We start from the raw sequence: 27,647 nt of genomic DNA on the forward strand, positions 1-27,647 counted from the left end.
TATATTCAGTCTCTCTGAAAGAAAACAGAAGAGAGAAAGATAAACTCATAATAGGTCAAGCGGGAGGAAAGTGTGAAACTATATAACATACAAAAGCATATAAGCAATATAGAGTAAATAAAAGTGAAATTAATTCAAGAGGATTAATGCATAGTATGTATGTAATGTCAACTAAACCATATGTTATTCTTGAGAAACATCAAAATTTAATGCTATGGAAAAGTCACACGTAAAGAAAGGGGATTTGATACATTACACAAATAATAAGCAAAGTACTATAGAAATCAAAAAATTTAGTATCCTATAAAAACAGAAGTGTTTACAAGTGTTCCATGAAAACAGAAATGATAGTCTGTGCATGGAATATATAGCAGCCTATAAAAGTAGACTTTAAGAGGAAAAAAAAGGCTGTCTATAGTCATATAGAAAATTGATGAATTTCCAGATTACCAGAAAGACATAATATTATTATATTTGTATGTACTTTATAATGTAGTCTCCAATAAATTAAGAGGAAATGGGCAGAACTAAAAGAATAGTTAAGACTACAATTTTAAAAGCAAACTTACCCCACTTCTGTGATTGATCATTAGAGCAAACACACAAAGTCAATAGTGAGGTTGGACATTTGTAGAGGAGAATGAGCAAAACTGAACAAATAGAGATTTCATATATTGATAACTGTGATCAAACACTGTAGAAAACATACTTTTTCAACTTCAATAATTAAAGTCAAGCTGAGTATACGAATTTACCATAAGACAATGTTAAAGAATGCTGACAAAAATGTAACTAGAAATTCTTATATGCATATAGAATAACCTATAGGTCAAAGAAAATTTTATTTTGAAAATTTTAAAATATTTTAACATGAACAATACTGATAATGCTATACATCAAACTTTCAGGATGCAGCCAAATCACTAATTTCAGTGAAATTCATGACCTCAGAGCCACATGCTAGTAAAGAATTAAAGTTGAAAACAAGCTAAATGTCAATCTCTACACATGATACAAAACAGAAAAAGTAGAATAAACCAAAATAAAAATGAAAGCATACTTAATGAAATAGAAAACCAATCTACAGTAAGAGGATAAAAGCGTTCAAAATGTTGGTACTTTGTGAATTTGACAAAGCTAGACTAACTACTCAAAAGAAATGAGAACCGTGTTCCAAATTTCTGAGATTCCAAAATGCCTCAAGTAAATATTGTCACAGTCTGAAAAACAACAAAGAACCAAAGAATCTATAAAATCATGCTTTTAAAAATCCACGACAGTTTAGGTCACCAGGTAGGAGGATAAACTGAATTCCAAAGGGCCCAAATGTCCTTTGAGAAGCCACTTAAATTTTCTAACCATTAGCAAATCCTCAGACCTCCCTCTGAGATCAATGCCATGGCGGAGTCCCACTGGAGGAATGGGAGGCTTGTTGTGTACTTCATGTAGCTACAGCAACAACAAAGCCCAGCCAGGTGGACACAGCTGCACTCAGTCAATGCCCCCACAATCACAACAACTGAAAATTTCAAACATAAAGATTCTTATCTTAATGTCTACTGTTTTACAATGCCAAGTATACAATTAAAATGTAGTCAAGCAGAAAAACAAAACCAAAACACGTTATAACAGTCCATTATAATCAGATAAAATGAGGAACAGAACCAAAATCAGAGATAGATCAAATGTTGGAACAAGCAGATAGGGCACAGATTTTAAATTCCTATTATTATGCTGAAGGATCTAGTGAGAAGGTGACGAACACTCAGGAACATATGTGAAATTTTGTAAAGACATGGACACTACTTAGAGAGTTAAAAGAAAATCCTATAAAAGTAAAGCACAATATCAATGATTAAGGATTATTTTAGTGGAATTAGCTTAAAAAGATGCAGGCAAATTGATGGAAAGAATCAGAGAACCTGAGATAGAGCAATACCTTTTAACCACTTGGAAATCAAAGACAAAGAGAAAAAAAATGCAACTGAGCATTCAGTAGCTGAGAACATCTCACAGGACAAGGTCTAAAAGTTTACTGTAGGTAATTGGAAAAATCCAAATAGAAGAAGTAAAGAAGGAAGAAGAAAACATATTTGAAGGGAAAATGGCCAGGAATTTTCTAAAAGTAGTGAAAGGCAAACAAAGATCAGATCAAAATCTCATTGAACCCCAAGCAAAACAAATAGAAGATAAATATGGCCATGTACCTCACAGACTAGCAGTTAACAACCAAGTATAAAAACCTCGTAGGGATCTAGTGAAAAAATAAAACATTACATATAGAGTGAGAGAAATTAGGATTGGAAACAAACATTGCTAGAAATTATAAAAACTAAGAGAAAGTAGAATAACATTTCTAACGAGCTGAATGAAAAATGTCAATCAGAATTAGCTATTTAGTAAAAATGGTTTTAACGAGGATGCAAAATAAAGACTTTTAAAGTATAGCTTGGAACCCTTGTAGTCTGTTGGTGGGAATTGGAGTAGCCACTATGGAAGACAGTATAGGGGTTCCTCACAAAACTAAAAATAGAACCACCATATGATCCAGCAATCCCATTCCTGTGTTTGTATGTGAAAAAACAAAAATTTGAAAAGACACATGCTCCCCAGTGTTTATAGCAACACTATTTACAATAGCCAAGACATGGAAGCAACACAAGTCCCTATCATCAGCTGAACTGATAGAGATGTGGTGTATGTGCATGTAAATATAGATATAAAGTAATATTACTTTGTGCTATAAAAGACTGAGACTCTGCCATTTGTGGCAATGTGGAAATGGACCTGGAGAACAGTATGCTTAGTGAAATAAGGCAGACCAAGAAAGACAAACACTGTGTGAAATCATTTATCTGCACAATGTAAAAAATAATACAAATGAATATATATGCAAGACAGAAACAGACTCACAGATGTAGGAAACAAACTAGTTTTTACCAGTGGGGAGAGGGAAGGGCAGGGGGCAAATTAGGGATACACGATTAAAAGACACACACTACAATGTATAAAACAGACATCTAACAAGGAGACATTGCACAGCACAGGTTTTATAGCCATTATATCATAATAGCTTTGAGTAGAGTGTAGTCTGTCCAAATGCTGAATTAGTATGCTGTATACACTTGTAATGAACATAATTTTGTAAATCAACTATACTTCAATTTTTTTAAAAAGGTAAAACATGGAAACAGTGGCTGGGAGGGGTCAGGTACTGTAAAACTATAAGGGCTAACCACTTACAAGAATATTAAATGCATTTTTAAAAGTCAAAAAAAAAAAAAAACAACAACAAACCTGACAGAATTCATTGCCATCAGGCTTTCACTTTAAGAACTACTAAAGAAAGTTCCTCAAGCAAAAAGAGAAATGACAGCGGGGATATATTTAGGTCTACACAAAGGAATAAAAGCACTTGAATTGGTAAAATTCTCAGCAAATATAAATAGAACAGAAAGCACAGACAATATATGATCAATGAGACATTATCAGACATGAAAAAAGTGTCTATTTTCCATTAAAATCCTACAAATATTAAACACTAAGTTATTAATGAACAATTTTATGTAAATAACTTAAAAGTTGGATGAATAAATTCCTTAAAATACAAATGACCACAACTGATTCAAGGGCAAAATACAAACCAGAAAGTCATAATCAGTATTAAAGACACATAGTCAGTGAAGATTCTTATAAGTTAGCTCATCACTTGGCCATTTCAACTGTGATTTTTGCATTCAACAATAATAATTTCAGTGTTGGCCAAACTTCCATAGAGCACAAAAAAATAAGGTGCATCAGTCAATTCATTATTAGAGCCTTGGAAACACTTAATTCCAAAATATCACTAAAATAGTATACATGAAAAAAAGCTTCTATCACTTATGAATGTAAAGGCAAAAAATTTTTGGTCTGACATTTAGAAACTTGGAAGTGTTGATTCTCACAAGAAAATAGCTGAACAAACGGAAATCAACAAATCTTTCTAGATACATGGGAGCATAGAGGTCATTGGTTAACTGCTGACCACCAGTCTGGAGAGACAGGTAGGCAGACAGAGCATCATAGCTCACCAACGGCAGGCCCCAGCAGGGGTGGGAACACTTTCACTGGAAGTGCTGAGTTGAGATAGGCTTAGTGTGGACTAAACTGTGAGTTAAAAACATGGGGGATGGTGGTCTAAGGGGGTGCCCCATACTTTCTTGAGTTTTACTTCTAGGACAAAAACCATTGGATTCTCACTGTGAAAACTGGAGAAAAATCTGTGAAAGTTTCCAGCAAGGGAGGAGAAATGTAACAATTTTGAAATATGCCCAGAGCTTTTTGTTCTCCTTAATAAAGCCTTCCTTCAACAGAAAGCATTTTGCCAGAGCCAAACAGCCTTGGGTTGTATCAAAGCCAAAGCAACCTGGGGGAAGAGAACTATCCAACTCTATTCTCCCCCATCCCCACCAAGCTTCAATGTTGCATTAAGGAAAAACTCATCTCAGGTTCACTGAAAGACTAAGACTTAACAAAAGGGCTATAGGATACTTCCCCTCCCATAACTCACCACTACATCAACAGGACTCCTGTATGTTAACAGGAGGTCACAGCTAGAAGAACTGCAAGTCTCAGACCCTATTTGAGATGTCTTACTCCATTTGGGCTATTATAACAAAATCCCATAAGCAGTACATAAACAATAGAAATTTATTTCTCACAGGTGTGGCGGCTGGAAGTCTGAGATCAGGGTTTCAGCAAGGTGGGTTTCTGGTGAAATCTCTCTTCTGGGTTCCTGACTACCGAGTTCTTGCTTTATCCTCATGTAGACAAGGGGGCAAGGGAGCTCTCTTGGGCCTCATTTATAAGGGCATTAAACTGATCAATGACTGTTCTGTACTCATGAACTAATCACTTCCCATAGGCCCTACCTCCAAACTGAGCACATTGGGCATTAGATTTTCAGCATGTGAATTTTGGGGAAACACACCCATTCAGACAGTAGCAGAAAAGTTCTCTAGGAAATCAAAAAACAACGGGGAGACAAAAACAAGAACAGTAAGGGAATTTTAGTTCTTGACACCACAGCTACAACAATAAGTAGTAAACACAACCTAACTTCTAGATAGATGACATAAAAGTTCTCATTAAGCACATATTTACTTCAGTTCTTTAACCTATGAAATCATGCCAGCTTGCAACAAAAAATTACAAGGGATGCTAAAAGGCAAAAAAAAAAAAAAAAAAAAAGAAAAAAAAAAAAAAGAAAAAGTAGTCTGAAGAGAAAAATCAAGTGAGAAAAATCAGAAATAGACTCAGACATGCTGAAATTTTGGCAATGTCAGACAGGGAATTTAAAATATGTATGATTAATATGCTAAGAACTCTAATGGAAAGAGGAAAAGAACAAATGAGTACTATAAGGAGAGAGATGGAAACTCTCAGTATTAAAAAGAAATACTAGAATACAAAAACATATTTACAGAATGAAGAATGGCTTTAATGGGTTTATCAATAGACTGAACATGGTTGGGAAGGACTCAGTGAGCTTGGAGATGTGTCAGTAGAAACTTCTCAAATTAAAAAGCACATCATATTCAAATTGTAGAAAATCAAAGACAAAGAGAAAAACTTGAAAGAAGCAAGGGAGAAAATACCTTACCCACAGAGGCACAAGGCTAAGAATTACAGCAGAATTTTTCTAAAGTATTCAAACAAGAAGGGAATGGAGTGAAATATTGAAAGTGTTGAAAGGAAAAACAACAGAATCAAATTAGAGTTCTGTATCTACTGAAATTATGAGAATGTATTTGAAGAAATCATGACTGAATACTTCCTAAACCTAAAAAAGGAATCAGATATCCAAGAACAAGAAGCACAGAGGGTTTCAAACAAGAACCCAAACAGCCCTACACAAAAACATATTATAATTACAAAAGCCAAATTTAAAGATAAAGAAATGATTCTAAAGTTTGCAAGAGAAAAACAAAATTTAGTTAAAACGGAACTCCGATAAGGCTTTCAGCTGATTTCTATACACAGGCATTACTGGCAAGACGGGAGTGGCAAGATATATTCAAAGTCCTAAATGAGAAAGTCTGTAACCTATGATACTTTATCTAGCAAGACTATCCTTTAGAATAGAAGGAGAGAGAAAGAATTTCATAGACAAGTAAAACCTAAAAGAATTCAGAAATACTAAACCTATCCTAAAAGAAATACTGAAAAGCCTACTCTAAATAGAAAAGAAGCAGGAAGCTACCGAAATGAGAAAAAAAATTGGAAAAGCAATAACCACAATGAGTTGTAATGCAATAAACATGAAGTTGGAAAAGAGGACATCAAAATCATAAGAGGAGCAAGAAAATGTAGATTTTTTCCTCTATTTTTTATTCTTTTTAGGATGTGTTAAAGTCTATATGACTATCATTCTAAAGCCAACATAGTAATGAGTTAACATACTTAAAAAGCAAGGTAATCAGAAATCAAAAGCATCAATAGAGTCACAAATGCCAAAAAGAATCCAAGCTAATACAAAAGAAAATTATCAAATCACAAAAATGAAAAGAATGGAAGAAGAAGAAATATCAAATCGAGTTGACTACAAAGTTCAAAATGGCAATAAACACACATTTATCAATAATAACCATAAATGTCAATGGACTAAATAATCCAATCAAAAGACATGGAGTGGCAGATGGGATTCTAAAACAAGAGCCTCCAATATGCTGCATACAGAAGACCCACTTTAGGGTAAAAGACACACATAGAATGAAAATGAGAAATTGGAAACATACTCCATAGAAATAGAAACGACAAGAAAGTGGGAATAGGAAAACTCATATCAGACTAAATAAACTTTCAAACAAAGGCCATAAAGACTGATAAAGAAAGGCAATATAATGGTCAAAGGAGCAATACAACATGAGATTATTACACTTGTTAACATACATGCACCCAATATAGGAGCACCTTAATATATAAAGCAAATACTCACAGACATAAAGGAAGAAACTAATGGGAACACAATAATAGTAGGAGACATTAACAGTTCAGTAACATCATTGGACAGATCTTTCTGACAGAAAATCAGTAATGAAACAGAGATATTAAGTGACACAACAGAACAGCTGGACTTGGTTAATATTTTCAGGACATTACATTCCCCCCAAAACAGAATATACATTCTTTTCAAGTGTGCCTGGTATATTCTCTAGGATGGACCACATACTCAGGCACAAAAGAAACCTCAATAAATTTAAGAGGATAGAAATTATTTCAAGCATCTTCCCTGACCACAATGAATCTAGAAATCAATGACAGAAAAATGAATGAGAAAATAAATGACTGTACAAAGACTAACTAACATGCTACTAAAAAACCAATTTGTCAGTGATGAAATGAAAGAAGTAAATTTAGAACTTTGAGACAACTGACAGTGAAAACCCAACCACACAAAATCTATAGGATGCAGCAAAAGCAGTCCTAACAGGGAAGTTCATAGCAATACAGGCTTTCCTCAAAAAACAAGAGCAATCTCAAATAAACAACCTAAACTTCCAGCTGAAAGAATTAGAAAAACAAACAAACAAACCTAAATCGAGCAGTAGGAAAGAAATAATAAATATCAGAGAGGATATAAATAAAATAGAGATTAAAAACCAATAGAAAAAAAATCAATCAAACCAAGAGCTGTTTTTTTTGTAAGAGTAAACAAAATCAATAAAACTCTGTCCAGGCTCACCAAGAAGAAAATAGAGAAGACACAAAGGAACAACATAAGACTGGAAAAAGGATAAATTACAAACAACACCACAGAAATTTAAAAAACCATAAGAGAATTCTGTGAACAAGTATATAGAAACAAATTGGACAACCCAGAAGAAACAGATAAGTTTCTAGAAACATAAATTCCACCAAAACTGAATCAAGAATAGATCTCTTGAGCAGATTGACCACTAAAAGTGAAATAGAACTAGCAATAAATGCCTCCCTGCAAACAAAATTGCAGGACCTGATGGGGAGTTTACCAAACATACAAGGAAGAACTATACTGATTCTTCTCCAACTCTTCCAAAAGACTGAAGAGGAGGAAATACTCCCCAAAATCATTCTATGAAAGCACCATCACCCAGATGCCACAACCAGACAAAGACGTTACCAAAAAAGAAAATTACAGGCCCATATCTTTGATGAACATAGATGCAACAAAATATTTGAACAGAATCCAACAACACATAAAAATGATCATATAACATGACCAACTTGGATTATTCCCAGGGTCACAAGGATGGTTCAAGACATGCAGATCATTCAGTGTGATACACCATATCCACAAAAGAAAAGTCAAAAATTACACGATCATCTTAATAGATACAGAAAAAGCATTTGATAAAATTCAACACCTATTTATGATAAAAACTCTTACCAAAATGGGTATAGAAGGAACATATCTCAACATAATAAAAGCTATTTATGACAAACCCACATTCAGTATAATAATCAATGGTGAAAAGTTGAAGGCCTTCCTACTAAAGTTTGGAATAAGACAAGGATGCCCACTATTACCACTTCTATTCAACATACATTTGGAAGTCCTAGAGACAGCAGTCAGGCAGGAAAAAAAAATTAAATGGGATCCAAATTAGAATAGAAGAAGTAAAATTCTCATCCTATGCAGATGGTATGATAGTATATATAAAAGCTCAACAAAAAAACCACTGGAGCTGATAAAAATTCAGCAAGGTAGCCAGATACAAGATTAACATACAGAAATTAGTTGCATGTCTTTACACTAACAAAGAAATATCAAAAAAGAAAAAAGACAGTAAAGAAACATCCCTTCTCAAATTGCATCCACAACAGTAAAATACTTAGGAATAAATTTGACCAAGGAGGAAAAAGACTTATAAGCAGATAACTACAAAACACTGATTAAGGAAATTAAAGATGACTTAAAGAAATGGATAAGTATCCCATGCTTTTGTGGTAATAAATCGATATTATTAAAATGGCCGTACTTCCCAAGGCAATCTACAAATTTAGTGTGATCCCTAGCATATTACTCATGACATTTCTCACAGAACCAGAACAGATAATTCTAAAATTCATATGGAATCACAGAAGACCCAGAATCAACAAAGCAATACCAAAGAAAAATGAAACTGGAGGAATAATCCTCCTAGACATCAGAGAATACCACAGAGCTACAGAAATCAAAACAGTATGCTATTGGCCCCAAAACAGACACACGGATCAATGAAAGAGATTAGAGAGCCCAGAAATAAACCCACAGAGCTACAGTCAATTGGTCTTCAACAAAGGAGGCAAGAGTATACAATGGAGAAAAGACAGCCACTTTGGCACGTGGTGCTGGGAAAACTGGACAGCGGCATGTAAATCAATCGAATTAGTACACTCCCTCACACCGTACAAAAACGTAAACTCAAAATGGCTTAAAAACTCAAATATAAGGCGAGACACGGTAAACATCTTAGAAAGAAAACACAGGCAAAGCATTCTCTAACATAAATCTTAGTGATGTTCTCCTAGGGCAGTCTAGACAGGCAATAGAAAGAAAAGCAAAAATTAACAAGGGGGACCTAATTAAACTTTTAGGCTTTTGCACAGCAAAAGAAACCATAAGCAAAACAAAATGATAACCTATAGAATGGAGAAAATATTTGCAAATGATGCACCTGACAAACATTTAATTTCCAGAGTATATAAACATCTCATACCAACTTAATAACATAAAAACAACCAAACCCAAAATAGGCAAAAGACCTGAACAAGCAATTCTTCAACGAAGACATACAAATGGCCAGTAGGCACATGAAAACAGCTCAATGTTGCTAATTATCAAAGAAGTGCAAGTCAAAATTAAATGAGGTATCATCTCACACCAGTTAGAATGGTCATCATTCAAAAGTCCACAAAGGATAAATGCTGGAGAGGGTGTGAAGACAAGGGAAACCTCCTACATTGTTGGTAGAAATGTAGTTTGGTTGCAGCCATTATGGAAAACAACATGGAGATTCCTCAAAGGACTAAAATAAACTTTCCATATGAGCCAGCAATCACACTTTTGGCCATATAGGGAGGGTATACTCACATGGAAAGATACAGGCACCCAATGTTCATAGCAGCATTATATACAACAGCCAAGGCATGGCAGCAACCCAAATATCCATTGAAAGAGGACTGGAGAAAGCAGTTGTAGTATATTTATACAATGGAATACTACTCAGCCATAAAAATGAATAAAATAATATTTGCCACAACATGGATGGACCCAGAGAATGTCATTCTATGTCAAATATGACAGAAAGAGAAAGAAAAAGTACCATATGATATCACTCCTATGTGGAATCTTAAAAAAGAAAAGAAGACACTAATGGACTTATCTACAAAACAGAAAATAAACTCACAAACAAGCTAAACAATCTTATGGTTATCACAGGGTGGGAGGGGATAAATTTGGGAATTAGAGAATTGCAACTATTAACTACTATGTATAAAAACAGATTTTAAAGAGTCAATTTCTTCTGTAAGCACAGGGAACTATATACAATACCTTGTAATAACCTTTAATGAACAAGGATATGAAAATGAATACATGTGTATGTGTATGACTGGGACATTGTGCTGTACACCAGAAACTGACACAGTGAAACTGACCATATGTGAATAAAAACAAAAGATTTTTACACACACTTTCAGGCACATAGGCTTAGATTCTAAAATAATCAGTCAGTAGATTATTATTGGAAAAATATTGTGACCATTGAGTTTGGACCTATACCGACTTTAATCTGAGAGAAACCCCGGCAAGGACTCACCAGTCCTGCTGTCTCTTTTCTTGCTGTCCCTAACTTACTCTGATTAATATTTTGCAAAATACAAGGTTTAGAGTTCATCCCTATCTTTTGCATGAATCTAAAATTCTTGCTGTCAATTTAAGGACAAAGCAAACCTGAAACTTTAGTTTCTGTTAGTATACATGAGATTGAAAGTGAAAGAAGGGCTGGGTGATTTGAAATACGGTTCATGCTGAGAAATCATCTGTTGCTTCTCCAGAATAGTAGAATGTGTTGTTTATTTCAGGTAACCCCAAAACAGTTCCAGAACAATTGAATCTTCTTGTGAAAACCACTGGCAACTTTACAACCCAGAGAGGTCTAAAAGTTTTTGGGCTCCACCCAGAAACTTTTTCACCTTGGGAGCTTAACCTAGCTTCAGTCTTGGATGTAACCATTCCTTCCTGGGGAGAGGATGAAAGTTTTATTTTTCTGTCAGATGAGGGAAATTACCTACATGATAGTGACCTCAATTTTCCAGTGAGCATAGGGGGAACTCTATATGAGAAGGTACAACATTCAGGATGACACAGTAAGTTGTGCTGTTCAGTCCTCATGGGAAAACAGGATACCACTGATCCAAAAGACATGTCACATGCAGGCTAAAAACAGTGCAAACAGATCTTACCTGCTTGTTTATAGAAAACGTGTGGAATTTCACCCTGCCTTTCTGGTCACTTTCAGTCTACCTACATGCATGTCCTTAGTTGTGTGAACTCAACAATGAAACAGTCTTTCTTTTTCTCTTCATTGTTATGGACAGGACATTCTTTGCTGATAAAAGTTTTCATTCACCAACAATAAGAAACAGCTGAATCTATCTGCAAACGCTTTCTCAAATAAACTCAAGTTATTCTTTGTAATAAATTTGGGTATGTTTGCTTGAGAAGAATCCAACTTATGGTAGGTATAAGATTATTTTATTTTGAAAAATGTATAAAGTAATTAGCACAGAAAAGCCTAGACGCATGCAGTATATACTCCAAGATTAATCTTATTTCTTACTAATTGATGGGATTAGAGATTATGTTTTATTTTTATATTTCACTGAGTATTGTAAATTGTTTTCAATAACTGAAAATATTTTATCGTAGTACAAATATACACCAGAAGAAACTAATTTCTCTTTTGAAAAGAAATTTATTTATTCAAAAAGTATTTTCTGCTAGGTGCTGAGTCCCACAATCCTTGGTCATTCGTTTGCTAAACAGACATTTAATAAGCAATGACAATACACAAAGTCCATCACACATTAGTGGTCACCTTTGGAACACCAGGAGAGTTATTTCATTGAGGTGGGTCGTGTGGGAATGGCAGCTTGGAATGAGGGATTGTACTGGACCTCTTGGTTTGCAATGAAACCAGACTCATTTTCTATAGCTGTGGCATCCATTGTTTCATACTGGTGGTCCAACAGGAAGACAAACCAGTATGTTATCCATGTGGTAATTTATTTTGAAATGTTTCCAGTAAACTGTGTGCTGCGTCTGTTAAGCTGCCTCCAATTTAAACCTGTTGGTGAATAATGAGCATGTGAATTGCCCTAATGTGGAATCATCGTGTTAAAAGTTGGTGGCTTAGCACAGGAAGTATAGTTTTCAGAATTACCAACAAGCGTTTGTCCGTATTACATCACTTTGGTATAAATACTGAAGCCATTCGTGTTAATGCATGTGGTAGCTCAGGAGAGGAGGACAGGACCGTGCTCCCTGCCCACCGAGCTGGTGCAGGACTAGGGCCTGAGGCCCTGCTTCTGCCGCAGAGGGAAGACGCTGCCTCTGCCTTAGCGTCTCACTGCCTCCTCCCTGGGGTCACGGTCAGCCTCACACAGAGGGGCCGCCCTGGGTGCAGAGAGATGGTTGAAAGTCCTCTATTCCTTCTTCTCAAGTTCAAGGTTCACACTGTGGCAGAATTTTATCTGAGACTGAGGAGGCCGCAGGAGTCCTCCTGACACTCTTACTTGTAACTCAGCTCTGCGCTTTCTAAAGTTCTTCCCTGTATTCTTGGAGAGAGGCCTCCTCTATTTTCTTTGCATTTCTAACAATTTGCTGCCACTATTCCCTGAGTGTTTCCTTAAGAAGTACACTGTCTGAGGCCTACTTGAGGCCAGGCTAACAGGTGAGAACACAGCATCTGAGGCAAGCTGCAGACTAAGTCTGAGAAAGTCGGGAAAGAATTCTCGAAGAGCCAAGCTGCCGACTTAGTGTATTACACCATGTACAAGGGTGATCGTGACCCTGGCTTCCAAAACAATTGTTGAAATCTTACTTGAAATACAATTTTTATTCCTGCAATAATTTAATGATTATGTATTAGTTTTTAAGTATGTGAGAACTTTCTCCTAGAGCCCTTTATTGGGGTGCATATAACCCATGACAACAGATGACAGTTATGCTTGAACGTCAAATTGGGGGCCTCCTCCTTTACTCAGCCTCTCTGAACTTTGCCTCACTCCAAATCCCCTCCTGCTCTAAAAGTAGCTCTAACTCCACACCAGCAGTCTTGTGTTGACTGTGCATGTTCAGTGCGCTGGTCCCGGGTACTGGGGAGCCTGATGGGGATGCAGCGCTGTTCCCTGTCCCTCACTCCCTTCCCAGAGATCCAGACATGCAGCCTGCAGCGCATTTCCCCAGGAGGCACCAAAGGACTTCAGGACAGGCTCAGCTCTAGGACTTCACCTTCCAGTGTTGGCTGGAGAAACTACAAGGTGCCTGAAAATGACCTCACCTCCCTCGGGAGTGCAGAGCTGTGTGCCTCCTACTTTAGAAGGAGAGAAGAAATGAGGACTTACAGCCACTGTCTGTGGCTCAGCGGACGATATTCAGATTCCACCACGCTGTCAGCCTGCGGGTAGCTGTCATGTTCAGTGAGATGTTGGTTTTCATAGAAAAAGCATCATTTTATTTCAGCACAAACACCCTGAACTGATTTTTTAAACTACAGTGAAAATATGAGGAGTTTTCGTGATTTGGGTAATTTATTTACTCACAATGACCCTGTGAGTCAAAGGCACTAGTGTAATTCCTGGTGACTGTCATGGAAAGAATTTAGAGGACACAAAGCACATGGAGTTTCCATTCCTCAGAAAGAACAGACAGCAGATTTGGTTGTGGTGCATGGCCTTCCTGCCTCAGTGAGTCCCTTCTACACTAGTTCCTCAAAGTGTGTCCTGGATGTTGAGAAACCTGGGGGAGCAGGGAATACAGTGAGGACATGGTACATTGCATGTTTGTTCCTGTGCTGATGCAACCCACACCAGCTGCGTACGTGGTTGGCTCTGCTCTGAGAACTGAAGATACATGACAGTGACCAAATCCCTGAGATCAAGAGATAGTAGGGGAGACAGACGTGCACAGGGAACCTTCAACTTTATGATTGTATGGGACTTGCTGATAGGAATGGCACAGGAAGGCACAATGGCTGCAGAGATGAGGGTCCCCTCACCCAGTCTCAGGAAGTCAGGAAGTAGGAGACCATACAGAGGAATGGAGGCTGGCAAACAAGGAGGACCAGAGGGGGAAGCAAGAGTGTCTCTTGAAGAAGTTGTGCATTGCGTGCAAAGGCCCAGAGCTAGACAGTATGTTTAGCTTGTAGGATTCCAAGGAGTTGATTCCAGCTACAGCAGTGTCTACAACAGGGGACCACATAAAGCACTCCCCCAAGATGGGGCTGACCCTGAAGAAAACATTTCCTCCTAATGCCCCAGCTTTATAAATCTGGGAGGAGAATTTAGATCCCATTCCAGCCAACCTCCCGTATGGCTTTATATGAAGAAGTTAGGGAGTCAAATCTTAAAGCATTATGGGAAAACCAATACTGATGAACCCACAGTATAACCAAAGGTTTACCAGATATATTGAGCACAGAGACAAGCTTTAGGACATGGGTGACTCATGGTTCCCAGTGACAATGACCCTTTCTTTTGTGGTCTTGGTCTTTTTTGCATCGGTGAAGAAACAGGACTAGAAAAATTTTACATGCCCCAGGAAATTACTATTCAGCATGTCTTCTGGCATTTTATCGATATGGAATCAGAGATTTTGGTCACTTGTTAGCTGGTCAAGGACAAACCTTCCATTTTAGAAAGAACTGCCTGATACACTCTGGGCATGTGGGAATTCTGGATTTGGAGATTTTTTTACCTGCAGACATGGCAAAATCGTGGTCATTGAATGGACAGCTTTCATGCAAGACTGTTTCTGGGAACATTTGCATCATTGCAGCTCCTATGCCTTTAAATTTCCTTTAACCCAATCTAGTGTCACGTTATTGCAAATGAAATTGTGCTAATCCAGCAAAGAAAGGAACATCATTTTCTGCACCAGCCAAGAGTCAAGGAAGTACTTCAAGTGAAGAAGGAGAGACAGGCAGCCGAAGAGAAGAAACACATGGTTGTCTCTCTTAGCACTGGTATGGAGCTTGGTGAATTAAGGGTTTCTTAAATGTGTATTGAATGAGAGATTAATGAAAACATGGTCATAATTCCTCATGATCCTACTGTCTCCATGGCTGAAATGAAGGGCCCTAAAATAAAGTAATACAGTACTGCCAGAAAGAATACAATGTTCCTTGAGAAAATACTATGTGGATAAGAGTGGAACAAATATAGAAATCAGAGCTTATGTGTACACACACACACACACACACACACATAGAAACCATAAATGTGTTTGGGAATTCACTTTACAGAAAACTCCGGAGAGTAAGGTCAACCTAAATATAATTTGGAACTCACTTCTCATCTGTATCAGATTTCATCACACTTGACAGTGCCTTACAGAGTCGTTCTGTGGTACTTACCTGGTGTTTAACTGTTTAATAAATGTTTTGATGGAATAAATGAATGAGTAAACAAAAATGAATATTCTTCTTAGGTGCCATCAGTTGCTCACTGTGCTAAATACAACAATGCACTACGGTAAATAACAAAATGATACTCCAATGCATAAGGCTCTAAGAATGAAGAGTTAGGTCCTAGGGAAAGTAAAGTGAAGGGCTCGGTAGTCTTCTGCAAGGATACGTCATTTTGGGTGAAAATTTAGGTGTGTATATATTCTTTCTCGGGAAAATGCAACTGTCCAGGCACTACCAAAATATGCTTTGTAAAATGTATTTTTAGGTGAAATTTTTTACTTCTTGAGATTCTATATGTATTAAGTCCTGCTCTGATGAGCTCTTTTTGGCAGTACAGAATAGGAGAAGCACAAATTCGGAACGTATGTATGTGAGCCTTGGGGAGTTACAGCACTGACGGTAACCTGGAAAATTATTTTCAGGGTGTCAGTTGGTATAAAGTCATTTGCCCCAACATTGGTTCTCAAATTTGGGGATTGTTAATTGTATGAGTCAAGTTGATAGAGCTAAGGGATACCCAGAGAGCTGGTAAAACATTATTTCTGAGTACGTCTGTGAGGGGGTTTCTGGAGGGATTAATGTTTGATTCAATAGAGTAAAAAGATCCACTTTCATGAATGTGGGTGGACATCATCCAATCCCTGGTCTCAGGCCTTCAGACTCAGACTGAATAACACCAGTGACTTTCTTGGTTCTCCAGCTTGCAGACAGATTGTGGTACTACTTGGCCTTTATAATTGCATGAGCCAATTCTTATAACTCTTATAATTATATATAATTCCTATACATAATATCTCTATGTGTGTGTGTGTTTGTGTGTATTCTGTTTTTCTGGAAAACCCTAACTAGTACAATTTTCTTCAGTGAGCTTATCCAGCACAGGAGTTTTACAAGCAATAACCCAAGAATATCAGTCACCAGTTGCCACTTAACCATCACCACTATTAGCACGGTTCTCAGTCCAGGGTCAATTGTGATTGAAGTCAAGTTCTGAGTGATGGTGCTCACGTGATCCTATCCACTACTAAACCAGCCACCACCCAGGCTATCTCTGGTACCTGGAAGCAGCTTCAAAGCTCTTCCGGTACTCATTTTCATTGATGGGGTGTCCATCTATTTTCATCTCCAGGGTGAAATCCAGAGAGTCCCAGCAAAACCTGGGGAAAAATATAAAAACTCGGTGGAATCTCCTACTTCATCAAGTGTCAAGGAAGGTTTTGCCCTAATTGGCTGTGTTAATTGAGTCACAGAGCTAGGAACTGAGCTTAAGGAAGGAGAAGAGTTCTACACTGTTAATTTTCAGATCTGATAAAAAATTTTTATAAATATTAACTTTGCCTAGTGTCCCCTTTCCAACCATGATGACTGAGTCCCAGGAAAAAGGAAACAGTCTCAGTTGCCATAACTGTGATCTCAGTAAAACTTGGAGGTTTGGTCCACCTGCTTGATGGTGCCCATGCTACTGTAGGCAAAATTGCTACTCAGAAGCACGGCCAGTGCAAGGGTCCACAAGTCATTCTTAGAGTCACCCTAGAAAGTGTATTAGAGCAAAGGGCTAAGAACTTTGTTTCTTTCATTCATTCATTCAATCAATATTTAATCATTTTCAAGGACTAGTACATAGGTGTGAACTAATAAGCAGGGCATTATATCTTTAGCAAATTTTTTATCATGGCAATATTGGAAACACAATGCTATTTGATTCAATTCAACAACAATTCATTGGGTGTCTGCTAAATACCAGGCAGTGTATTTATTTGTTTATGCAATTTCCATGTGACAGTCCTTGTCCTCAAGAAAATGACTTTCTGGATGGGCACACCACTAAAATAAACAAAAACTGTGACCAAGTTTATCATCTCTGCCAGCAGTGGAACCAAAGCTATAGTGTAAAAGACAAAGGAGTAAATTCAGTTAACAAAAACAAATATGTTTTGAAGACAGAGCAAGAGGAGTCTACATCTGAATAAGAAATGATGGCAGTAGGGGAAATAGCTGGGCACTGCAGAACTTGTAGAATGTAGATCAGTGGAGATGAGAGGATCGTGCAGGCGGAAGGACCAACACAAGCCAAGTCAGAACTGTTAAAAGCACCGTCACGTGAAAAGTGTGGTAGAGTTATGACATTTGGCTGAGGCAGTGGATCGCTCTGTGGGAGTGAGAGACAAGGAGAGTTAGGGCAGATGTGAAGAACCCTGAAGGCTGGGCACACGGAATTAGACACCACCAGATCCCACTACAAGTGCTGAGATTAGCAAGCAGCTCTATCTCCACCAGTCAGTTACAGTTTCATATATCTTGGTCCCCTAAACAAATGCAGTCAGATAAAATAAGCTTAGGTCAAGGTACAATCTATTTCAACATTGAGCCCATCTAAGTTTTAGACTTTATACTGAAAATTTTAAATATAATTGAAAACTTTTCCAATTTTTTAAAAAATAACTTTAATTTAGAATTTCTAAATCCTCCCCCTCCCTTTTTCTCAATAATGGGAGTCTCCAATCTGCTGGTCCTACTTTCAGTGTAGACTCTGACTCGAGTAATATCAAAATTATCGATTTCACCTAACAGAGAAAGTCAGTGTACCTAAAATTATCACATTTACTATATTTTCCTTCGGTCAAGCTCATGCTTTTTAGAAGTCAGTGAAGAATCAATCTTCAAAGCCCAAAACTTAGACCCAAACCTTTATGAATTTCTAGTGCAGCTAAAGCTTTACTAAATACAATTTATTGTCTTTTTAATTGACTTATAGTCAGCTCACAATGTTGTGTCAATTGCTGGTGTATAGCACAAATTTTCAGTCGTACATGAATACTCATATATTCATTTTCAGATTCTTTTTCACCATGAGCTACTACAAGATCATGAATATAGTTCCCTGTGCTATGCAGTATAAACTTGTTTCTCTGTTCTATATATACCTGTCATTACCTGCAAATCTCCAACTCCCAGTCTATCCGTTCCCACCTTAATCCCTCCTGGCAACCACAAGTTTGTATTCTATGTCTGTGAGTCTATTTCTCTTTTATATTTAAGTTCATTTGTCTTTTTTGTTTTTCTTTTTTAGGATTCCACATATGAGTGATATCACATGGTATTTTTCTTTCTCTTTCTGGCTTACTTCTCTTAGAATGACCTTCTCCAGAGACATCCATGTTGCTGCAAATGGTAATATGTTGTCATTTTTTATAGCTGAATAGTATTTCATTGCATAAATATATCACATCTTCTTTATCCAGTTATCTGTCGATGGACATTTAGGTTGTTTCCATGTCTTGGTTATTGTAAGTAGTGCTGCTGTGAACATTGGGGTGTGGGTGTTTTTCGAATTAGGGTTCCTTCTGGATATAGCCCAGGAGTGGGATTGCTGGGTCATATGGTAAGTCTATTCCTAGTCTTTTGAGGAAGCTCCATACTGTTTTCCACAGTGGCTGCACCAAACTGCATTCCCAACAATGGTGTAACATTATAGGAGGGTTACCTTGCTTCACAGCCTCTCCAGCATTTATCATTTGTGGACTTTTGAATGATGGCCATTCTCATTGGTTAGGTGATACCTCATTGTAGCTTCGATTTGCATTTCTCTCATAATTAGTGATATAGAGCATTTTTTTCATGTGCCTATTGATAATTTGTATGTCTTCATTGGAGAACTGCTTGTTTAGGTCTTCTGCCCATTTGTGGATTGGGTTGTTTCTTTTTTTCCTATTAAGTTGTAAGAGCTGCTTATGTATTCTGGAGATCAAGCCTTTGTCAGTTTCATCATTTGCAAATAGTTTGTCCCATTCTGTAGGTTGTTGTTTTGTTTTGCTTATGGTTTTCTTGGCTGTACAACAGCTTGTAAGTATAATTAGGTCCCACTTCTTTATTTTTGCTTGTATTTGTATTGCTTTAGTAGACTGCACTAGGAGAATATTGCTGAGATGTATGTGAGGTAATGTTTTGCTTATATTTTCTTTGAGGAGGTCTATTGTGTCTTGTCTTATATTTAAGTCTTCAATCCATTTTGAGTTTATTTTTGTGTATGGTGTGAGGGAGTGTTCTACCTTTACTGATTTACATGCTGCTGTCCAGTTTTCCCAACACGAGTTGCTGAAGAGACTGTCTTTATTCCATTGTATGTTCTTGCTTCCTTTGTCTAAGTAAATTGACTAAAACATTGCAGGTTCATTTCTGGGTTCTCTATTCTATTGCATTGATCCTTATGTCTGTTTTTGTACCAATACCATGCTGTTTTGCTTACTGTAACTTAGTATTGTCTGAAGTCTGGGAGGGTTATTCCTCCAGCCACATTATTTTTCTTCAGTAATGCTTTGGCAATTCTGGGTCTTCTGTGATTCCATATAAATTTTATTATGATTTGTTCTAGTTCTGTGAATGAATGCAATTTAAGTATATTCCTTCATTGGAATCCTGTTTTCAAAGCTCTTATATCCAACCTCATAACTCCACACATTTTAACTGGTATCTCCCATCGACCTCATAGGTTACAGTTTAGATGTTGTCTCACCATGAAACTTCGTCTATGTCCAATTGGGCTGCATCCATGGCATCCTTTACTGATCATGCTTTGTACTGTTGTCCCACCAACTAGCCTCTGGTCCATTACCTTCCTCATGGTAGTGTCTATAGGACTTCATACAAAGCCCTGGATTCACCTGTTAAATAAAATATTTACTAAATTGTGTTATTCTTCACAGTGTTAAATATGAGATGAAAATGTTGCCCTGAAATAGAAATCTATTTGTACTGATCACAGAAATATGTTTAAAGTAAGAGAATTTAACTTCATTATCTATAATTTAGTTTTACATTTTGCAGGAATATGTCACAAAAGTTGAATTAACATGGCAAATTAAAAGTCAAGAGCAAAGATGATTTTCCCATGATCCTCACTGTCCAGGCCATCTGTGTCTAAAAGGACCAGGGTTTGAAGGAATGGGGTCTATAACACATCTAGATGTCCCGGGTTCAGATCTCACTGTACAGCCCGGATGTAAGCCTGCAAGGGAGGAGAAGCAGACAGCCTACAGTGACAGCAGATGGTGCAGGTGGCCCAGGGACCACAGGGATTAGACTTGTAAGAAAGTAACAGCCCAACAGGAAGGGGAGTTGCTTCTACTTTGGCCAAGACAGGAGTTCCAGTCTTAATTATATACTAAGAATTTTCTCAAGAAACATGTTTTGTCCCTAATTCACCACATACCTTTAGAAACTAGATGCCATAGCAGTACAGAATTAAGGTAACCTCTGTTAACTTGTATAATTTTATCTGATGGGCAAGAAGAAAGATAAAACATGCATTCATAAGCAGAATATGTGAGAGGGAGGAGGTGACAAATCTATATTCCTGGTCACCTTCACGTAGCACTTCTGCTTCCTTACCTGTGTCATCCTAAGAGGAGGACAATTCAGTGAGGAAGCTGCCATCAGAGGAAGGAGAGCATTGAGCTCTCACCCTGGTGCAGGCCTGAAACAGGTTTCCCATAGTGGAGGAGTGAGGATTGAGTCTCAAAACCTAGTTGCAGAATCCATAATGAGGCCCGAATGCCCAGCTAAGTGGACAGGATTTGTTAGACAACCAAACTACTTATGTGTTAGTGATGCCCACATGATGTGTAAAATGGATAGAATGAGAAAAGCAAAGGATGTGTGCCGGAGCCTTGAGAACACTAACATTTCAGGGGTCAGCAGAGGTGGGATGGGACATGAAGGAGGTGAGAGAAGTGGCCAGAAAAGGTTCTCGGAGTTCCAGGAAAATGTGATGTCCCATTAATTCAACCAATATTTGTGGAGTCCCTACCTTGTGCTGGGCACAGTTCTAAGGGCTCAGGATCCAGAAGTGAACAAAGTGAACAGCTCTTGTCTACTTGAGTCATCAGGTAATTTCCAAAAAAAAAAAAAAAAAAAGAAAAGAAAAGTCCGTATGTGTGTTAGATGATGGAGTGTGATCTGGAGAAAAATAAGCAAGGGATGAAATTCTTAGGAAATGGGATAGAGATTGTTGAGTGTTGGATTATATGCAGTGTATTCTGAGAAGGAGTCCAATGAAGGTGATCAGCAAACTTGACAAGGACAGATTTAGTGAAATGATGGGAACAGGACACAGATTGGATGGCAGGGTAACCATTAAAGAAGGGAGAAGTGAGCAGAAAGCAGTTTGTCTCCACGTGGAAGGGGAGGACGCACGTAGCACCTAGAGCAAGCTACCTATCCAGGACTAATGTATTTAACAGGAAGAAGAGGACACTTCTTGTTTACATGTTGACAGGAAGAGAGCAAACGGTGAGATGTCTGAGGACCTCCCTGTTCCGACCCAGTCCCACCTCTGAGGGCGGCTCTACATTGTATCTTTCATCTTGGTGAGAGGGACGTTTCATGACACCGAGAGACTTGCATGTCCCTTTAGTCTATGACATGCTAAGCAACATTCTCATGTTCCCCACTGCTTCCAGCCCTCTGACTAATGTGGGGGTCACTTCAAACAGTAACATTCAGGCCTGTCCTGGAGCCCAAGTCAGAAAGAGCTCTCATGTCCAAAGGTGCCCCACACTTAGGTGTGAGTGTACATTTATAAAACATTTTATAGGTCAAAATAATCACTATCATTTAGAGGCTCATTCTTCCATTGGTTTTCATTGGGCTGGATGCAGAACTTGGGGGAGGGGCTGCATTTTTATATTTTGGAAGTCCACTTTCAAAGATGCAGAAATAAAAATCAAGAAGTAAATATTTATTTAAATATACAAAGCAATCGTAACCAACAACAAATTTTAAAAATTTGTCAGATCATCAAACATTTTCTCTCAGTTTTCAGTTTTTCTTCTATTAGGGTACTTCTGATAATCACTGAATGTTAGTGTGGGCAATAGTTCTGGGGAAACTAAAAATATACGAATGTAAGGCATTTTTCCATATTGAACTGCAGAACTATCTACATATGTCCTCAGCCGGGAAATACAAAGGAAAAGGAAACAAAAGGGATGACATCAAAAAAAAGCTCCTGCACAGCAATGAAAACTATCCACAAAACAATAGGCCACCTACTGAATGGGAGAAGTTTTGCAAATGATATATCTGATAAGGGGTTAGTATCCAAAATATAGAAAGAACTCATACAACTTAACATCTAAGAACCAAATAACCTGATTAAAAATGAGGATTTGAATAGACATTTTTCCAAAGATGATGTACAGATGTCCAACAGACACATAAAAAGATGCTCAACATCACAAATCATCAGAGAAATGCAAATCAAAACCATAGTATCACCTCATATCTATCAGAACAGCTAATATCAAGAAGCCAACAAATAATAAGTGTTGGCCAATAACATAGAGAAAAGGGAACACTTGTGCCCTGTTGATGGGAAAGTAAGAAATGAAGAACAATTAGCATCAATCCCCTTGAAGCCCTCCAAAAAAACTGGAGGAGGGATCACTTCCAAATTCATTCTATGAGGCAAGCAGTACCTGATCCCAAAGTCAGACAAAGATACTACAAAACAAGGAAGTGTGAGTCCTCCAACTTGATTCTTTTTCAAGATTGCCAGGGCTATTCCCTCGAGAGTCCATGTGAATTTTAGGTTGGCTTTTAATGTTTCTGAAAAAGACACCATTGGGCTTTTGATAGAGATTGCATTGAATCTGTAGATCGTGTTGGGTAGTATGGACATTTAAGCAATATTAAGTCTTATAATCATGAACATGGAATGTCTTCCATTTATTTGTCATTTAAAATTTCTTTTATCAAAGTTTTGTGCTTTTCAGTGTATAAGTCTTTTGCCTTCTGGGTTTAATTTTATTAATTGTTTTTATATTCATATACAATAATTTATTAGTTTATTCTTTTTGATGTATTATAATGAGATTGTTTTCTTAATTTCCTTTTTGGATTGGTTTTATTGTTAGTGTATAAAAATGCAATTGATTTTTACATGTTGATTTTATGTCCTACAAAATTGCTGAATTCATTTATTACTTATAACAGAGGTTTTTTTGGTGAAGTCTTTACAATTTTTTCATATAAGACTACGCCCTTTGTAAACAGGAATAGTTTTACTTGTTCCTTTCTGAAGTGGATGCCTTTCAGTTTTCTTCTCTAATTGCTTTATCTGGGACTTCCAGTACTATGTTGAATAGAAGTGGCCAAGTGGTCACTGTTGCCTTATTCCTGATCTTTTACTGAAAGGTTTGTCTTTCACCTCTGAGTGAGATGTTACATGTGGGTTTTACATATATAGACTTTATTATGTGGAGGTAGTTTCCTGGTGTTCCCATTTTACTGAGTATTTTTTATCGGGAAAGGGTGTTGAATTTAGTCCAATGCTTTTTGTCCATCACTTGAGATGATCATGTGGTTTTTGCCCTTTATTCTGTTACATGGTATGTCACATTGATTGATTTTCCTATGTTGAACAATCCTTTAATTGCAGGTACAATACACATTTGGTCATGGTATGTACTTCTTTTAATATGCTACTGAATTTTGTCTCATAGTTTTTTGTAGAGGATTTTCACATCAACATACATCAAGGACACTGGTCTGTCATTTTAAAAATTCTGTTCATCAAAGGAAACAATCAACAGGGTAAAAATGCAACTTACAGAATGAGAGAAAATATTTGCAAATCATATATCTGGTAGGAGACAAGTATCTAGAATATAAAGAACTCCTACAATTCACAACAAAAACCAAATAATCCAGTTTTTAAAGGATCAAAGCTTTATCTTTCTCCAAAGAAGATAAACAAATAGCTAACAAGCATATGAAAAGATGTTCAACATCACTAATCCTTAGGGAAATGCAAATCTAAAGTCCAAACTACAATAAGATATCACCTCTCACTAATTAGGATGGCCACTCTCAAGAAAGAAAGGAAAGAGAGAAAGAGAGAAAGAAGAAAGAAAGAAAGAAAGAAAAGAGAAAGAGAAAGAAAGAAAGAAAGAAGAAAGAAAAAGAGAGAAAGAAAGAAGAAAAGAGAAGAAAGAAAGAAAAAGAAAAAGAAAGAAAGAGAGAAGAAAGAAGAAGAGAAAGAAAGAAAAGAGAAAAGAAGGAAAGAAAGAGAGAAAGGAAAAAAACAAATATTGGTGAGCATATGGAAAAATTGGAACTCTTGTGAAATGTGAGTAGAAATGAAAAATTATGCAGCAACTATGGAAAACTGTACAGTGAATCTTCAAAAATTTCAAATAGAGTTACCATATGACCCAGAGATTCTGCTATATTAGAATCCAACAGATAAATAGATAAAGAAAATATTGTATAAGCATACAATGAAATGTTAGCCTTAAAAAAGAAAAATCTTGTCACATGGTACCACACAGATTAACAATCAAGGTACTATTCTAAATAAAATAAACTAGTTACAAAAAGAGCAATACTTTTTTGTTACACTTATATGAGCTATATAAGGTAGTCAAACTGATAGGAACTGGTGGTTGTCAAGGGCTGGAGTGAGAGGGTAATGGGGGTGCTCAGTGGGTATAGAGTTTCAGTTTTGCAGGGTGAAATATCTCTACAGATCTGTTCCACAATGGTGAATATAATTAACATTTAACTATATTTAATGTGTACACTTAAAATAGTTAGGATGGTAAAGTTTGTGTTATCTGTTTTTTAACTCCAATTAAAAAGGAAAAACAGTAAGGCAATTATAACAATTTGAATTTGAAGAGAAATAGAGAAAACTACACAATAATGCTGGAGAACTAAAAAGGGGTTTTAAATGAAGCAACAAGCTATGCTCCAAAATGAAAGCAATGACCTAAAAATAGTATTTATAAGTCAGTTTGTATTTGCCTGTTATATCCAATATAATCCCAATTCTGAAGGAATTTCACGAAGTGATCCTACTTTTCACTAAGGATTGGTTGGTCAGAGGAGCCAAAACATACATTGGAAAAAAATTCACTACAGTACTGAAACAAAATATATCGTCATTTAAAGCATAGTACTGAGTTCATTAGGATAGGCAGGGCAGAATAGATAGTTAAGAAAGAAATTTAAATATGAAAAGGAACAACCGTCAGGCCATTGTTTTCAAACTACAATACAATCCATTTCATATAACTGACATCAAAATAAATTCCCCGTGGGTGAAAGTTTCCATTTGAGCTATTGAGACTAGCCGCTTCAGTAATCGGTGCTCCCCCCTCCCTCTCCTTTCCATTCTTTTCCTTTTATTTTTATCTTTTTAATAGACTTTATTCTTTTAGAGCAGTTTCAGGTTCACAACAGAATTGAGCAGAAAATACAGAGAGGTCGCACGTAGCCCTCCGCACGCACACATAAATACCCCCTACCCTCAGCACCCCTCACCGTGTGGCATATTTGGTACAGTCGATGAAACTTTCTATTAACTGAGTGCACGTCAATCCCACTCACTACATTAAGTCGGTCTTAGGGCAATGACTGCGTCTAATTGATCTTCATACCCCCTGAGCACCTAGCACAGGTGCACACAGTACGTATGCTTTCTAAAACACACATGTATACTGCGGATTCTGTTCCTAATCTGCTGGTCTTGGCTCCGTTGTATGTGAGACTTAGTGACCCCAGCTGAATAAATGAGAACTTGGTGCTGCATGAAGTTCTTTGTGTGAAAAGCAGCTTAATATAAAAACATCCCACACCTGAAGTTCAAAGTCTATTCTTGGGACCTATAACTCTGGACAACATTTAAAACCACTGGGCATGTATACATATGTGAAGTTTTAATGTAATAATACCAACATGCAAATTAACTTGATCTGCGACTATCTCTTAAAGGAATGCAAGCATTCTAGACCCTGCAACTCCAAGTACACTGGAAAGTGAGGAATTATAGCTCACAACCAGCATTTAGAGAAAACCTCCCTAGAAAACTGCCAAGAGAAAACTTGCCCAGAAAATAGTTCAAGCAGCCTGACATTTAAAAAAAGCCGCAGCTGCGCACTCTGTGCTGATCAGGAAAGAGCTGTTTTCCTAACCTCTAGTCAGTTTCCGAGAAATGAAAAGCTTGCTTTCACTTTCAACTGGCATGTGTTCAATAAAATAGTTGCAAGTTGTCCTTATTCAACACCAGAAAATCCCTTCTCGTGAGAAAAAGCAGAGGAGAGCCAGAGACTTCCCATTTATAAAATGACTAATCACAATGTCATGTTAGTATAGTCAGTAAGGTTAAATCCCCAGTGATTCCGTCCACTTTTGCAAATACAGAGCCACGGTGGGCAAAGCGGTGAAGGGGGTTAGGAGGTACCAACCTCCACTTACAAAAGGCATAAACCACAGAGATTTAATATACAGCATAAGAACATGGTCAATAACATTTTAATAACTTTGTATGGGGATAAATGGTTACAAACTTATTGGGGTGATCACCATAATGTGGACACCTGTCAAATCATTACATAGGACACCGGACAATAATACAATATTGTACGGCAACTAAATTTCAATTGAAATGTCATTTTATACAATGTGAGTAAGAAAAAACAATACATTAGTATTACATATACATAAAATGTATAGTTTTAAATGTGTGTAACTAAATTAACAAATAAATGCTTTACATACGTATTTTATTATTCTTCTACATTTCAAATTGGCAATAATGTGGGTTTTCTGTCATATTTGGGGTCATTTTATATTTAGTCACACATGATCCATTGAGCTTATACTCTCTGCCAAGCCCTGTTTTAATGGCTGAAGATACACCGTGAATACATGAGGTCCATGTTCTTACGAGCTTCAATTGCAGGTAATCAAGAGGGAAAAGGAAGAAAAACCAAGGTGATGGGATGGAGATTGACAATGGTTCATGGAAGACTTCAGTGAGAAGATGCCATTTCACTGAGAGCAGTAGAATAAGAAGCCAGTCCTGCCAAGACCAGGGGAAAGTTTCAGATGCAGAAAATCACTGTACACAGACTGCTCAGGCAGGAAGAATCTGGGTGTGTTCCAGCAACT

General features: G+C 37.1%; 1 long non-coding RNA gene and 2 pseudogenes across 1 annotated transcript; 2 read left to right on the plus strand and 1 right to left on the minus strand.

Annotated features, from left to right (window-relative positions):
* Window positions 1–27,647, plus strand: part of LOC116668104 — an 86,934-nt pseudogene that overhangs the window by 50,700 nt on the left and 8,587 nt on the right.
* The window catches only part of LOC116668139, a 102,345-nt pseudogene that overhangs the window by 25,757 nt on the left and 48,941 nt on the right, over window positions 1–27,647 (minus strand).
* On the plus strand, window positions 16,975–20,830 carry LOC116668146. Its single transcript, XR_004325216.1, has 3 exons — window positions 16,975–16,986; window positions 19,773–19,786; window positions 20,768–20,830. It is a non-coding gene; the product is annotated as an uncharacterized LOC116668146 (long non-coding RNA).

Source organism: Camelus ferus, chromosome 13 (assembly GCF_009834535.1).
Source record: "Camelus ferus isolate YT-003-E chromosome 13, BCGSAC_Cfer_1.0, whole genome shotgun sequence".
Taxonomy (NCBI): Eukaryota; Metazoa; Chordata; class Mammalia; order Artiodactyla; family Camelidae; genus Camelus; species Camelus ferus.